Genomic DNA, 17,534 nt, shown 5'->3' with positions numbered 1-17,534 from the left:
ACCCCAGGTTTTGCCCCTTGTCCAGTCCTGTGCTGTTCACTTTCCCTCTTTAGTAAACCAAATAACCAGTGGATTGTATTGCCCTCCGGGAGTAGCCATGGGATGGTATGGGAAGTGTTCTCTGTCATAAGAAGACCCGCGTGGTCAGGCAGTGTAGGTGGAGAGTTTTCTCTCCAGGTCCCTCCAAGCCCCGGCAGTCTGACAGCCCACTTATTAAATAAACACACAGACACTTATATTATTTAAAATGTTGGCCTAATGGCTCAGGCTTCTAGCTATCTAGTTCTTACATCTTAAATTATTCCATTTCTATAAATCTATAACTTGCCACGTGGCTTGTGGCTTACTGGCATCTTCACATGCTGCTTGCCATGGCAGAAGCTGGCAGTGTCTCCCTCAGATTTCCTCTTCTCTCAATTCTCCTCTGTTAGTCCTGCCTCTGTTAGTCCTGCCTTACTTCTTGCCTGGCCACTGGCCAATCAGTGTTTTATTTATTGACCAATCAGAGCAACACATTTGTCATACAGACCATCCCACAGCACTTCCCCTTTTCTTTTTTCTTTTTTAAAGGAGGGTTTTAACTTTTACACATCTCCAAAGCCAGCTTGGTATATTTGGGAATTTGGGCATCACTTCTCTTACTACTTCCTGCTGGAGGGGGTGCTGTATCTTATGGGGACACAAAGAAAATTTTAGGATTATTAAATAATCCATGAGGGTGTGTCTTCTGAGCCATTTGCCTTAAAATGTTTCTGGATGTTGGATCATCTGGGCCTTGGTGTCATTGGGAACCTTTCAGGGGGTCTTGGCTGGTCAAACCTGATGTATTTTAATCTGGAACAAATCCATAGCCTCTGGTTTTCTGTGGAAACAAAAGCAGAGCCTTCTTTTCAAAGCAACATATCCTTACATCCAACATTCGAAGTAAAGATACCTTTAAAATATACATTTTGGCATAACTCAACAGCTTTTCAATAAATGTTTTTTCTTCAGTTATAAATATCAAAGAGAACATAATCCAGATTCTCTGTGGGGTAGTCATCTTTGTGTGGCTTGTTTTTTATATTACCTTTAACCTATTCATTTAAACTGCAGCATTCTAAGACTGAAATGGTGCTGTGGTGCTGGCTCTGCCGACTTCAGCTTCCAACAAGGCAGTGGTACATTTACTACCAGCTCTGGGAGTCATCATAGGTCTATGCTTTTATCCAAGCAGTGTGTAGCCCAGAAACATCTTTATTTTTAAATACTAGCAAAGGCTAAATCCACGAGGCAGCTTAATGTACCACTTGCAGAGGCCTTATTCCTGCCATACTGAAGGTCGAGCACACACGCCAGGAACCCACCATAGTAGCTCAAACATGCAGGCTGCCATTAACTTGAAAAAAAAAACTAAGAACTGTTTTTAGCACTGTTTTAGAATATTTTTTCTCAGGTTTTAGGTGGAAACTTTTGCCAACCCATTGGGCGCCATTTGTAGCTAGAGTTTTCCTGCCTGTCCCACAGTCAGGACAAATCTCTCTTACCTGCCAGTCCCACAGCTGCTCAGACCCAACCAAGTAAACACACAGAGACTTATATTGCTTAAACACTGTATGGCTATGTCAGGCTTCTTGCTAACTGTTCTTATATCTTAAATTAATCCATTTCCATAAATCTATACCTTGCCATATGGCTTGTGACTTACCGGCATCTTCACATGCTGTTTGTCATGGCTGCGTTTGGCAGTTTCTCCCATTTTAGGGGCTTGGCACTTGGAAACTATTTCTTCAATTGCCTGACTACAATTCTGTATTTTCACATTGACCTGTCTCAGTAGGTCTTTTATCCTCCAGATTCCCAGGTTGGAGGATCAATGGATTTTCCTGTGCATTGTCAGTCCTAGTACTTGTAGCAGAATAATCCTTCCACATGCTGTCCTCTACCGGTGTACCATGGTCAAGCCCTGAATCTAAGCAAGATCTGTGTGGGCGTACTAGGGACCCATAGCAGACTTCTTGCTTGGGGGTCTACCAGGAATGGTGCTATTTTGGGGGCTGATGCCACTTTCCTAGCAGTTTGGTTGGCTAGGTTATTTCCTCTTTGGATCAGCCCATTCCACTTTGATGTCCTGTTTGATTGCCAGGTTTGTGGGCCCCCATAAGGCTTGCAAGAGTTCCAGAATTTCTTGTTTGTTTTTTATTGTCTTTCCCTCTGCTGTGCGCAAGCCCCTTTAACATAGATTGTCCCATGAACATGTTCCTTGGCAAAGGCATATCTACTGTCAGTATAAATGTTTATTTTTTTCCTTTTCCCACTCTCAAGGCTTTTATAATCGCAATTAATTCTGCTCTCTGTAAGAAAGTTCCAACCTGTAACAATTCTGCCCATACAATGTCTGAAGATGTGGTCACCACCACCCCAGCATACCTCTGATCATCACACACATAGCTGTTCCTGTCTGTGAATCATGTGTCCTCAGTATCTGGTAGGGGGGTATCTCATAGATCTGGACTGATACAGTGTGCTGGCCAGGATTCCAGTACAGTCATATAGTGGTGCTTCAAGATCAGGGTTGGGCAGCAAGGTGTCTGGATTAAGGGCAGTTGTAACTTGAAATGTTATTCTGGCGGGGCTGAGGAGCAAAGCTTGGTAATGGGTTAGTCTGACATTGCTCAGCTATCAGTCAGGTGGATGTCTGAGAACCCTTCCAGGGCATGTGAGTCGGTGGTTATTAAGTTCTGCCCTAAGGTTAATTTATTGGAATCTCTGAGCAGTAGTGCCACTGCTGCTATGATGCAGAGGCATGGTGGCCATCCTGCTGTCACCGGATCTAGTTTGTGTGAAAGATAGGCCACTGGCCTTTTCCATGGTCCTATTGTTTAGGTTAGCACTCCTTTTGCCACCCCCTTATTTTAATCTATGAATAGATAAAGGAGCTTAGTTATATCTGGCAGCCAAGAGCTGGAGCCTCTAGGGGTTTTGGCTTCAAGGCATCGAATGTCTTCTGCCTGTCCTCTGTCCAAACAAATTCCAGCTTAGTTGCTTCATATAGAGGTTTGGCCAGCTCTGCAAATCCAGGGAACCACAGGTGGCAGAAACCTACTGTACCTAGGAATTCCCCCACTTGTTTCATAGTTTGTGGAGTGGGTATTCTTAGCACTGTCTCTTTATGGGCATCTGACAGCCATCTCTGACCCACTTTGAGGACATCCCCCAGATACATTACCCTGGGCTGATGATTTGTGACTTTTGCAGAGGCCCAGTAACCCAGATCTCCTAAGGCTTGTATCAGATCTTCAGTTCCCTTTTGACAGGTCTCTCTGTTGGCAACCACAATCATCAAGTCATCTACATACCGTAACAAGCTTATATCAGAGTTCCAAGATCTGTAGTCACTCAGATTCTCATGTAGAGCCTAGTCAAAGATGGCTGGAGAATTCTTAAATCCTTGGGGTAATCTAGTCCAGGTTAGCTGACCACTGATTCAGATCTCTGTTTTATACCACTTGAAGGTTAAGTGCTGCTGACTCTCAGCGGCCAGGGACAGGCTGAAGAAGGCATCTTTCAGGTCCAAGACTGAGTACCATTGCAGATATGGGGGCAGTGTGCTTAGTAGGGTATAGGGATTGGGCATATGAGGTGTATGCCCATTACCCTTTTATTTACTTCTCTTACATCTGAAATGGACTATAGTCAATGGTGTTGAGCTTTCCAGCCTGTAGCAATTGGGTGCTCCATGTAGACTGGATTCACCTTTGGACCCCCAGGGTCAAAAATCTTCTTATATGGGGCATTATCCCTTTCTTTGCTTTCAGGGGCATGAGATATTGGTGGACTTAACTGGGTCTGCACTTGTCCAAATTTCCACATACATAGGGGGGTCTATGTTTTGCTAGCCCCACACCCCCAGTTTCTGCCCATGCTTGGGGAAGCATTTTATGTCATTTCTCTATCTCAGATTCAAGGGCCACAGGTTTTTGGTGTAGTCTCTATTCCTCTGTCAGGTTGGCAGTCATTAATATTTGGATTGGTTTCCAATTTTGATATAGTAACTGGGGTCCTTTGTTGGAGAAGTAGATTTGGGCTTTCATTTTTGACAAAAGATCTCAGCCTAACAGTGGATAGGAGCATTCTGGAATTACTAGGATTGAATGGGTTACCCTTCCCATTCCAAGGCCCACTGTTCTTGTAGTCCATGAGTAGATTTAATACCTGTAGCTCTTTGCACTCATGTTTTCTGGTGGACATGGGTCTGCTTGATGTGAGGAGGATGGAGCTCTCTGCCACTGTATGTACTGTGAATCTTATTGGTTTCCCCTCCACTCTCAGGGTTATCCTAGGTTCAGGGAGTGGGTCTGAGCCTTGTATCCCCTAATCACTATCTTCTTCTAGAGCAGCTAGAAGTATCTTAGCAGTCTGGGTCTTTTGTCCCCTTTTCTTAGGACAGTCTCTTACCCAGTGCCTTTCTCCTTGAAGAATGTACACTGATTTTTGCCTAACTTAGGCTTGGAGCATCACTCCCTGTCTCCACTCAGGGGGGATCCGATTGGTCCAGTTCCTGTTGCCAAGAGTATCTCCTTTCAGTTACCTTGTTGTTATTCCAGGATCCTTGCTAAACACCTCTCCTGTCTCTTTTCTCATTTTCTTCTTTCTGTGCCCTTTACATTTCCCACCACTCTTCTTTCTGCTCCTCTGTCTCTTTCTTATTATAGACTTTTCTGCCACTGCCCTTAATTCCCTGAGATTCTTTTCACCTAATCTCTCCATTGACTGCAGCTTTTTCTTGTTATCTTGATATCTGGTGCTGCCTGTTTTATGTAGGCTTACATTATCATCTGAGCTGATTCCTCTGCCTTGAGTTCATATGGCTTATTTTGCTGAAAGGCCTCTAGCAAGCATTCAAAGTAAGCAGCTGTACTCTCCTCTGCTCCCTGTCTATGTAAACCTTAGCCATATTATTTGGCTTTTCATGCAGCCACCTGCCAACAGAACCTGGGAGTAGATATGGAGACTCTTCTTACCTTGTGCCATGTTGTAGTCCCAGTCTGGGTGGATGGAGGAAGAACAGGAATTGATGATTTCTGCATCAGCTATATATAGTAGCCCCCATGGGGCCAGGAACCAGTTTTCTCTATGACCCTATTCCACTCCTCTGTGGTGAACAGGATACCCAGGAGATGGTTGCAATCATCCCAGGTGGGCTGGCGAGTGAAAAGAACAGTCTCTAAAAGGTTAATTAGTTTTTGAGTTTCTTAGAGAATGGCGCATTCTGAGCATGCCAGTTGTATAGGTCACTGATTGTGAAGGACCAGTAATGGAAGGGATAGTTCCCATCTGCATCTACAGTTTCAGCAGGTCTGAGGGGTAAGACCACAGTGGTGTCTGGCTGTGGGGTTGCACCCCAGTGATTTTCGGATGCCTGGTCTGGGCCCTGTGGTGGATCAGGCTGTGGTTGTGGATCTGGCAGGGGATTAACTGGCAGAGGGGAGAGTATGGGAGAAGAAAGATTTTGTATTCTTCTATTTCCCCCTGGAGAATCCTCAACTTTGTGTCCTTTCTGGCCTTTACATATAGTACCTGTGGGGTAGTTGATGGTTCAAGCAGGGAGGTTAAAATGTGGTGGAGGCAGAAAAGTTTTGGCCCATCAGAGGGGTCCCTGAGTCCTATTAATAAGCCCTCTCCAAGTCACTATGTAAGGGATATGGTCTGGGTGTCCCATCCAGGATCTGAATGTGATTTCCTCTACCCTGTGTATGGTACTAGAGTCAAAACTCTTCTCCTGTGGTCAACCAACTTTGAAGGTGGGCCTTTCTGAGTAACCATAAGTAATCCATTTATTTTTCTTAACATTGACATTATTGTGGTAAGCAATCTCCTTTATATTCCTCCAATGTGCCAGGTTCAGGTCTAGAGGGGAAGAAGGGGTATTTCCCATGGCTTGTTCCTGTGCATTAGCAAAGGAAAGATGAGCAGAAATATAACAAATCACACTGAAAAACAAGACAATGAGACTGAAAAGAAGAACAAGTGCCTTTAACAGAGATGTACAGCTGACAGATGGTCCAGACGGGTGCCTAGAGAGGGAGTATTCTAAAGACCATACAGATGTTTCAGGGACATGTCAACAGAATCTCCTTATCCCCAGAGATCTCAGATACACAGAGGGTACCCTTGTGGGTCCCTAGCAAAGTGGCCTCACTCTAGACCCCTGCCCAGATGAGGATAGGGGACGGACGTCTCCCAACTCCTCCAGGTTTTCTTTTATGGCACATCTGCCAAAGCATAACATTTCAAAAACAGAGAACTGCCAGCAGCAATCAGAAATCAAAGGGAGAATTAGAAAACAGAAACAACAAACAAGCAAAAGATACTCAACCAATCAGCCAATGTAAACCTTCAGGGTCCACACATCTCAGGGGGTCTCTCGGGATCCCAGATGAGACCCCAAGTGTTCTTCACAAGTCATGGAACCCTGAAGAGACCACCAGAGACACGAACTCACCAAAATGCAAAAGCAAGGTTTGTTGGAGCAATACAAGTTGCAGGACAGGGACCTCGTCAAGCACACCTACACAGTGGAAGTTGGAGGAGGTGCCCCTCCCAGAGCACTCACGGTTTCTAAAGGCAAAAACCACAAGTTTGCCACATTAGGGGGGATTCAGTATGGGTACAATCCTTATTGACTCAACCATAGGAACTTTCCAGAATTCTGCTGTTATCTCATGTGCAGTTTAATTCCGGGTATTTGTTAAACACTTTTCCTGAGCTGTCTCTGGGTTGACACATTCTGTGGTTAGTCAGTTGCTACCAGATGGCCACATGACTATCCCTGACATCATCACTTTGTACTTTCTGGTTCCTGAAATTAATGTCAGCAATAATGAGAACTCAAACCCTAAGGCCAGTTGCAAAATGGAGAGGCTTGTAAGATGAAGGTGCCTTGGTTCTTCAAATCTCTAGAAGACCTCTGTGGATGCCAATGGTTCTGATTTCAAGACAGCAATGTCTCTACCATGGCTATGAGAAGAGTTCAACAATAATTGCAATCCATCACCTTGTGACATTGGGACTGTGCTCTCTCCACAAACCCAGGGATTGGCAGTGACTGCCTTGATTGGTGAAGCACAGCAAGGGAAAACCCTCTGACACAGAAGGTATTGAAATCTTATTAATTTCCTGTGGAGACTCAAAGTGTTACTTTAGAACCAACCTTCTAGACTGTGAGACAACCCAAGAGAGAGGAGGAAATTAAAATGGAAAGGAGCCAGAAGCCAGAAGACTGTAGTGTCTACCCTATCCACCAACAACCAGAACAAAACTTCCATCCAAGTTGTGAGTGAGAGCTGTTACAACAGGTGTTCATGTGTCATGTGATGTGTAGAGTCAAAGTAGCAACTCTGATGGCATCAGGAAACCAGGATAAGTAATTTCCTTCCACTATTGTTTTTTGAAATGCATATACAGGGTAAATGGTCAGGGTTTGTTCACTAGTTCCCATATACAGTGTATTCTCATGCTTTATCTTCTCTTCAATTTCCCATTCCTGTCCTAACTACATGTTCTTTTCCACATTCGTGGTGTTTTGCTTTATTTTGTGGCCACTCAATTGATCTGGACTGGGTTTTTTTAACCACATTTTAAAATTTATCCACTGGATCCTAGTGGGGCTTACTATTGGGTATACAGTGCATATCCCTTTCTTAGAATCCACCAGAAGCCCCCTGTTCAATGGTGATGTGTAATGGCCCTCAAGCCTATCCCTCATCCATGACTGACTATTGACAAGAAATGTCTAGTGTAAGTCTAATACAGGCCATATCAGTTGCTTTGAGATCATTTTTTCAAAGCCCAAGTGATACCTGAATTATAAAATACAGCAGTTGGTTTTTCTTTTCATCTTTATGCTTTTCTGCTATTTCTTCTCTCACTTCTCTGGGGTTCCCTGAGCCTTTTGTGGGGTTAATAACCATTTTGTTTATAGAAGAACACTTATCTGTAATATCTTTTAAATTCCTTGAATAGCCACGCATTTAACTGCACTTCACTTCTGCAAACCTCCAGCACTGAACAGGGGTTCATGTAAGGGAACCACAATGTTTGCTTTCAGGGAATCCTAACCTGCATGTATTGCACTCACTCAAGGGCTCTCTGAAACTGGAAAATCACACTCTACAGTATCTACAACTCAGTATCTTTTGTACCTGGAGAGCAAGTGCCACATCAGATCATGATTCTCCATTCAGTTGCCATCTGGGGGGAGACTTGACTCCTTGGCCAAAGCAGCAGTACTATCTTTGTCTATTGGCTCTGAATCATTGGAAATATTTTCATGGGTATTTGTTTGGAAAGAAATCCATATAGCAGAATTCTCAGTGTAGGCTCCTTCCTTTCAGAGAAATACACATTTCTCAGCCTGGAGTCCTAGCTGCTTGCAGCCTTGTACTGTGAGTAGCTTTCCTAGTGTTTCACTCAGCAAAGAGCATGACGTTTCTTTCAAATAGTCACACCCTCTTCTTCAGAACATGCTTTTGTTATACTTTACACTTATTCATGTTGTTTTCCTTGACAAATTGCACATTTACTTTCATATTTCAGTATAAAGTGTCTTGTGTTTTTTTTTCATTCTGGATCTCAAAAAGAGAAGAAACTTGCAATAACAATTTTAATCAATTAGATCTTTCCAATAAGGAAAATTGCATTTCCCAAGCTATTTGTTTATTACATGTAAAGTCAGCCTCATTGAAGTCCTCAGCACACAGATCAAATGCTTCTCAATTCTTTGCCAGATTATTACTGCAGGTGCCTCTAGCCCATTTCCCCATAATGGCATTGTTCCTTTCTTCACATGAGCCAGAATTCCTACTGTCCATAATTCTCTGAGCAGTCTATTTTTCAAACTCTCTCTAGAAGAGACTCTAAATTCTTACAACACCTAAAGGATTTCCTATCCTATAGTTGAAAATACTTTCTCATTTGTCACACAGACAACTTTTAAAAAATTATGAATCATGTGGACCTGTTTGTCAGATCAATGGCCCTATTTTTCAGTACCTATTTTCTACCTTAATTACTTTCCCACTGCTGTTTTAAAATAAGCCAGAAAATCCAGTGTAAGAATTCATTGCTGTAGTCTTATATTCACGTCGATGTTTTGGTTATCAAGAGAGGAAAATCAGATGGATTTCACTGTGTATCTGACCATTTGTGCTCGGAGTACGAATGAAAGCACATCAAGTTTTCCTGATTAAAAAAATACAAGATATCAATCCATAGAAGTCTAAAATTGATTCATGGGTTACTAATTCCAGAATCTTTTTTTATGTTTATGGCACAGAGGGCTTTCAACACACTCTGTAATCAAAATGTTTTTACAAGGAATTGTTGATACCAAGGTTGGAAAAAGCACAGGGACAAATATACATACGAAAGGAAACACATGAACTATGAACCAATAGCTGAGGAGCCCCCAACTCGATCAGGCCCTCCGATAAATAAGACAGTTGATTAGCTTGATCTGCTTGGGAGGCATCCAGACAGTGGGACCAGGTCTCTGTCCTCAGTGCATGAACTGGCAGTTTGGAATCTGGGGTTTATACAGGGACACTTGACTCAGTCTGGGAGGAGGGGACTGGACCTGCCTGGACTGAAATCTACCAGGTTGAACTCAATCCTCGGGGGAGTCTCTGCCCTGGAGGAGATGGGAATGGGGAGTGGGCTGGGGGAAGGTGGAGGTGAGGGGTGGGGGTGGGAGGGGGTGGGAGGGTGGAGAACAAGGGAATCCGTGGCTGATATGTAAAATTAAATTTAATAAATAAATTTAAAAAATGAAAAAAAAACATGTGCACACACAAACGTAAAAATCACTTTCAATTTATGAACTCAGGTCTTAGGAGGGGAAAACATTCTCAAATCAATGTTTAAAAAATAATTCTTTTGATGATGGCTAATGTTCTAGTTACTCATGTTATCTTAGTTAGGATTATACCAGCTATGATGAAGTGCGAGGACCAAAGGCAAGTCAGGGAGAAAAGAGATTATCTTGCTTATACTTCCTTATCTTAGTCTACCATTGAAAGAAGTCAGCAAATGAACATAAACTGGGCAGGAACTGGAAACAAGAGGTGAGTCATGGGCAATGGAGGGGTGCTGCTTACTGGCTTACCCCTCGTGGTTTGCTCAGCCTGCCTTCTTATATAACCCGTGGCCACCAGCCAAAGTATTTTGAAACCTAGAAGGGACTGGTCCCCTCTCATCAATACCTAATTGATAAAATGCCCCGGAGGCTTCCAAATATCTTGATTTTATAAAGGTATTTTCTGAATTGAGGATTAATTTTCCCTTCTCTTTAGTGACTGTGGCTTTTTGTGAAGTTGTAATGAAACTAGCCAGCATAATTGTTGTCTTCAAAGGGGACCTACTTGAACTCTATTTTTCACATAAACATTCTTGTAAACATTCAGAGTGTTTAGTTATATTCTCTTAATTCTCCCATGAATTTGCTACAGCCTCTTTACCCATCAAGGAGTATACTGCCTGTAATTCAATGCAGGATATCTCTTGTAGTCATGGGGCTATGTTCACTGCATTGTTGAATTGTGTATATATTCTCCATTGACCCTGGTTATATAGTCATACTGAATTCTGTTTTTCTCTCATCCTTATATTCTTGTCTTTTCATTACACCATTTTTTTCAATTTCAAGATTTTTCATATTTAAGCAAATAATAGACAGAATTCTCCCTACCATTGTTTTCCACACTAGTTCATATTTCAGGTTACCTTCTTTAGGCTGAATCAAAAACATTCCATTCCTCTGTATTAAAGGTTAGGTTATTGGGTATCCTGTCTCACATCTGAATTTCTCTATCTTCACCACTTTTATTTCCTCATGGGTTCCAAGTTTTTGGATTGCAGCAGGGGCTCTTTACTACAGATCTAATGGGGCTCTCTAAGTGTTAGCCTATAGTTCATAGCAGATGACAAGCCAGTGCTGCCATCTCATCTTTGCTTTCACTTAATTTAACTGCACATCAGATGCTAATGTAGAAGATCCTGGCTGTGTGTCCTGTTCTCATGGTGGTGCCTTCTGTACACAAGCAAGCTTCTCTGCATCTGCTTACTTATTAGCTCATGGTAGACTTACCCAGTCCTATCTTGAGGAACATATTTGTCAAATCTGCTGTGTGGTGCTCTACTCTAAAAAAGACAAAGTATACTTTTTCTAGCACTCATGAGTACCATTCTACCCTATTGTTCAACAAATAAACCCAAGGCTCTCTGGGCCTATTCCCCAAGGCCTTGAAAGAAAACAGGTGACTGCAGTTGTAGTGATACTGTATCACGGAAGTGAGCAGAGATATTCCCTGAAACAATACATACTTAAATATTTACCAATAAAAGCTGAACATGCCAAAATACTGAACTGTATTAGTAACATTTTATATTGTTATTAATGATATGTTTATTTTTTATTTTATTTTATTCTGTGGACCACTCTCTTGGACTATCTGTTTGAGTACAGATTTCAAAGTATCCATTGGAGCCAGGTGTGGCTTACTATCGGGCACAAAACTAAAAACAATGTTTGTCTTCTGAGAATCCACCAGTAGCCCCATGTTCAGCAGGGAGGCATGTTGCCCCTTTAGCATATCCCTGATTCATGAGTTACTATTGGTAAGAATAATCCTGTGTAGGACCATTCTTGTGTAGGCCCAGTACAGGCAGCATGAACTACTTTGTGGTCATTTTTTTTGCAGAGCCCAAGTAAAGACTGGAATATAGAATTTGGTGGTGTTTTGTTAATCTTTATGCTTTCCAAATGTTTCCACTTCCTAATCTCTAACTTTCTCTGACCCTTTGTGGGTGGAATAAATAATCTGTTGAGGATTAAAACACTCATATATAATTAGTCTCAGTGCCATGAACAGCCATATATTCCCTGCTATTCAATTGTGCCACCCCACCAGTACCAGTTGATTGCTAATTATACTTCATCTGCACAGATTCTCAGAATGGTACCTCAAGGATTCTTTTCAGGGAACCCTATCATTCTTTTCATTAGATATTCCCAAAAACAGTAGAATATATTCCATAATACTGTCAATTGGGTTTCATTACTACATGGACATTGTTTATAAAATCTGTTGCCATCTCTATATGGAATGTTCACCTCTTGGGCCTATGCTACAATATTTTCCCTATACCTTAATTGTGATTCAGAGGAAATATTTTCCTAGGTAGTTGCTTAAGACAGGAAGCTCTTTGTTCCCATTCTCATTTCAGACTCTGTTTTCACCATATCAAAAAAAATTCCTCTTTAAGTCTGTACTGGGTGGGGCCTTGTCCTCAGATCAGGCTTACTTGTTTCCCAGTATTAGAGTCTGAGTTTTCTTTGGGGCAATCACACAATTCCTTTTCCAGAACATCCAACTTTGTACTTGGTCATGCATTAGTCTCTAATTTGCACATTACTTCTTAAATTTTAGTACATCACTCCTTGTTTATTTTTAGTGAACACCTACAAAAGAGTGTAGAACAGTAACAATGTCCAGTAGTTAGTGCTAGCCCATGTTGAAATTTTATTTTCCAAACACATTCATTTATTATATCAGATTCAGACTCACTCAAGTTCTCAGGACAAATGCTAAATATTCCAGATTCTTTGCCAGAATATAACTGCAATGGTCTCTAGCCTATTACCCAATATTGGCATTGTCATTCTCTGACATCCTATAGACAGGATCCAACTGTTCGTAATTCCCTAAGCATTCTGGTTTCCCAAACTCTTTGCAGTATGGACTATTATGTACTCCATAGAGCATCTGTAGCCTTTTCTATCTCACAGCTGGACATTTTTTCTTTTTTCTCCACAGACAACATTTAAGGGACTAAGAATCAGATGATCATGTATATCATAGCCAAGGCTCTATTTCTAATTATCCATTTTCTACTTCAGTTTCTATCCCAATTTCAATAATAAAAATATCAAGAAAAATGAATGTACCTAAATAATGGCTTTGTATGACAGGGTTCAGCAATTATGTTCTACTAAGCCAGATTCAGCAAGATGCAGGAAGGTGAGTCTGGATGGCCACATTGCATCTGCAGTAAAGTAGCAGAGGGAGGGAGTATGTGGGAAATGGAGAAAGTCTTGAGGGAATATGTAAAAAATTGGTAAAGTGCTGGGTGAATGTTTATTGTTCACTTGGACACAGGCTTTTCAGGACTCCAGTTCCTCAGACTCAGGTGAACCAGCAAATCCTTTTTCTGGAGGAGGCACAAGTATGGTCTAAGTATGAGTGTTTGAAAATGATTGATCAGATTACCCAAAAATTAGCAACCTCAGTATCCAGCTCCCATATAAGTAAAACATGAGCTTCCTTCTGTAGATATCCCCTTCAAAGAGTATTTACTTCCTCCTTCTTGTGCTGTAAAAAAGCTCAAGGAGATTTAGGGTTGTGAGTACATGTTTCTGCTCTATCATACTGAGCATGTCCCACTGATGCCCGCTTTTGATACTTGTTTCTTTGTGTCTGTTCATTCTCCAATTCTCATCAGCACAGCCAGATTTTCAGGAACAAGCTGCTCAAGACTAGATGGGAAGTTGTTTAATAAACTTGAATTTCCACTCAAAATGATAAAGCATTCTCCAGGAAGACTCCACATCCTAAAGGTTCCACAACTATCCAGGGTAGCTTTTCTTAGACAGTAGTTCATAGTAGAGAAAGTTACAAGATTAACATGTATAAGAACACAGTTTGAGAGCAAGATTGGAAACAAAACCATATCAGGTCTTCATGCAAAGGGCTATATATCCAGTCACCTTGTAAGTTGTGGGCTTTTTGTCCAAGAAACCTCCATTTGTGGAGCACTTATATGTCTCCTGGGTCCCTAATACAATCTTTCCTTCTGAAGTGAAATTCTGGGACTGAATAACCTCTTAACCTAGAGGCCCAACTTTGCACTGATTATTTTCCCCCTGATATGTTGGGTTTCCTTTCTATATCTCTGACCACCATGACTAGCATAAAAAGCAGAACATTTTTCTTCATATCTCCTCAGACCTAATGGTTTTTGGGAATTCTCCCTTGCCTATACTGTGGTTTATCTGTCAATTTCTATGAAAATAAAAACCTCTATTTTTTTCAGTGTGTATCTTACATTTTTTTTAAATTAATACAATTAAGAACTCCAAAGGTGCCAGGTGGTGGTGGCGCACACCTTTAATCCCAGCACTCCGGAGGCAGAGGTAGGCAGATCTTTGTGGGTTTGAGGCCAGCCTGGGCTACAGAGTGAGATCCAGGAAAGATGCAAAGTTACACAGAGAAACCCTGTCTCGAAAAAACCAAAAAAAAAAAAAAAAAAAAAAACTCCAAAGGGTCCCTTTGGTGTAACCATTAACAGTCTTCTAGAAACAAAATGTTTAAATACATGAACCTAAGTTGGCATAGCATATTTGAATGAAAAAAAAAAACAGTTGTGGAATTGCATCTTGAGTGTAGTTTGTCTGTAAGCAAGTATAGTTTATGCACATGCCCTCTTGCCTGCTTGAGTACTCTCAGGCATAGTGTCTTTGTGCTTTTCCTTTATCTGGGTGGTGAAGGAGGTTGCTCTGCTACTGCAGTTCCCACTCTGAAATCTCTGTAGCTTTGATTTCCACCAAACACTGAGTCTTTCTGCTTCTACTTAAGTGCTGGGTCACTGCAGTTTTTGTGTTAGTCATTGTAAGTTTGCTTTGCTGAAGACTGTGAACTCCTATCAACATGCACAGTGTGTTGATGTAATTTATAATATTTTGTTTTGTTAGTCATATGCATTGAAAATACTGCAACTTTTCTCCAAATTCCAAAGGAAAGAATATGAGCAAGAAATGTTAGAAACACCACATTTAGAAAATTTTCTATAATGACTTATCATAGTTACTTTCTAGTTTAGTTTCTTGAATGATAAATCCACACAGGAATTACTTGATTATGCTCTTTCCAGTACAAAACATGAATTTGTTCATATTTTTCACAATATAGCTCTACACTTCAGATGGTTTAGAGTTAACTGGGCCTTGTCTTTTCCACTGTAATCAACTGGGTATCAACTCTGTAGGGCTGATTCTAGAACTTTTTTAACTTTTGGGCTTATGTTTGAGAAAATAATTGGGAAACTTCCCTCCTTCAAAAGTTCTAGAGTTAATGGTTATAAATCTGGTACTGTCTCATGTTCCCTTTGTTGTCATCAAAAGGCTCATCAGTTTCATACACAGTTAACTTTGAATATAAAGAACACTTTGGATCAAATTTCATCTAACCCTGGGCTGTGGTGGTGCACACCTTTATTCCCGGCACTTGGGAGGCAGAGCCAGGTGGATGTCTGTGAGTTTGAGGACAGCCTGATCTACAGAGCAAGAACCAGGATAGGTACCAAAAGTACACAGAGAAATTCTGTCCCCCCCATAAAAAAACAAATTTCATCTAACACATAAATATTGTTAAATCATGTCAGTGAGGTCTCAAATTGATTCCTGGGTTGATAAATCCATTTTATCTTTTGATACTCATTGCACAGAGAGAGATATTTCCCTATACATTGGATAGAAAATATTTTTCCAAGATAACCAAATGTTATTCTTAAGTGCTAGTATACAACAATAATAATAAAAAACTTTCAATTTATATACTTGTGTATGGAAAATTTTTTAAACGAACTGATCCAAGAAATTATTCTTAGGATGATGGTAAGTGTTCCATTAAACTCATATTGACCCCTCAAGGGATCTATTTGAAGTATATTTTTGCCAGCTGCCACTTATCCATCAGTGAGTTACCTTCTGTAGTTCCTTGCATGTTCCCTACCAATGCAATAGTCCTTTGTTCCCAGGTTTAATGTATTTGTTCCTTTAATCTTTGTTTGACTTTGGTTATTTCGCCTCACTGATTGCACATTTCCACTCATCCTTCTCTTTTCTTTCAATAACACCTGAGTCTTTTCATTTCAACTTACCCTTTTAGCTTGCACATTAGCATGTAGGCGAGAAAGTCTGCTCACATGCTATTTTGGGGCATTACAGGTTTCTTTCCAAACTCTAGTCTGTCTTCTAACACTGGATATCTTGTGTATGATCGCCCATCTTTGTATTTGTGGTGAGTTTGTTGTTGGCAAGAATGCAGCATGGCAAGAACACTTCCTTTTCTATGTTTGCTCATCTTTTAGCGTTATTCATTTGCTCTTTGTATTTCTCCACTCTGTGGAAAACATAATATAGGGATTAGCTTTTGACCTGTGGTTTGCAAATATTCATGGATTTTTGTGTTTTGAAGCCATGATGATCTGCTATCTCTGTAATGCTTCATAATCTCAGGTCAAAGAAATGCAGATAGTCTTGACTATGTAAATACCCCTCCAAAGTCCTCTTTTTTTCTACCCTGTTAGTGACTGAAATATGGACATATATTATCACCTTCAAGTTTTCCTTTGCCTATGCCCGTCATTTAATTGGGGGAGGTCATAGTGTGGGGATCACTTACAGTGGACATGGCCCGTGGAAGCTCAGTTCTCTGGACTTCAAGCCCATAAAGTCCGGTTTGGAGCAAAGACCTGAGAAGTTTCTGTTTTATCAGCCTGACAAGGAATTTACCTCATGAACTAAGTCTCAAAATCTGACTTCTGCCATTCTTTGTCTATAGCTACCATATCTTAATGCTGATTCATCCTTCAAGGCATTGGTCATGAACTGTATATTCACTTGGATTTTCAACTTTGATGTTTTATCTGTCTACAATATCAATGTGAATAGAATAACTTCAGATAATCAGAAATCATGGATTCATTTTTTTACTCATTAAGACTTTTTAAATTCATTTATATATCAATCAAAGATCTTCTCATACATTCTCTCACTCACCGCCAGTTTCCCCCCTAACCAACACCCCATTTGCTCCTCCTAATATGTAAGGCCTCACATGGGGAGTCAGGAAAGCCTGACATATTCATTTGAGGCTGGTTCAAGTCTCTCTCCCTGCATCAAGGATGTGCAAGGTGTCGCACCAAAGGTAATAGGCTCCAAAAAAGCTAGCTCATGCAGCAGGGATGGATCCTGATCCTATTGACAGGGGGGGCCCATAAGCAGACCAAGCCACACAAATGTCTTGCTTATACAGAGGACCTAATCCAGTCCCATGGAGGCTCCAAAGCTGTTAGTCTGAAGCCATGAGTTTCCTCTTGTTTTGGTTTTCTCTGTTGGTTTCTCTATCATGATCTTGATGCAACTTGCTCATGGAATCCTTCTTCCCTCTCTTCCACTGGACTCCTGGAGCTTGACCTGGTTGATAGAGGCACACATCACAGTAAAAGGGAGAAACATGGTGCTAGGGAAGTTTCCTGGAATCCAAAATGATGATCTCTGCTCAGATGACTAGCAATAGTGGAGAAGGTTCCTGAGCTGGCTTACCCCTGTAATCAGATTGATGAATACTCTGTCATCATAGAGCCCTTATCCAGTAATTGATGGAAGCCGATGGATTCATTCTTCAGCTTTATTAACTTATGAAAGAAATTAAAAG

Source organism: Peromyscus leucopus, chromosome 4 (assembly GCF_004664715.2).
Source record: "Peromyscus leucopus breed LL Stock chromosome 4, UCI_PerLeu_2.1, whole genome shotgun sequence".
In the NCBI taxonomy this organism is placed as follows: domain Eukaryota; kingdom Metazoa; phylum Chordata; class Mammalia; order Rodentia; family Cricetidae; genus Peromyscus; species Peromyscus leucopus.
Note: the sequence above shows the minus strand (reverse complement) of the source record.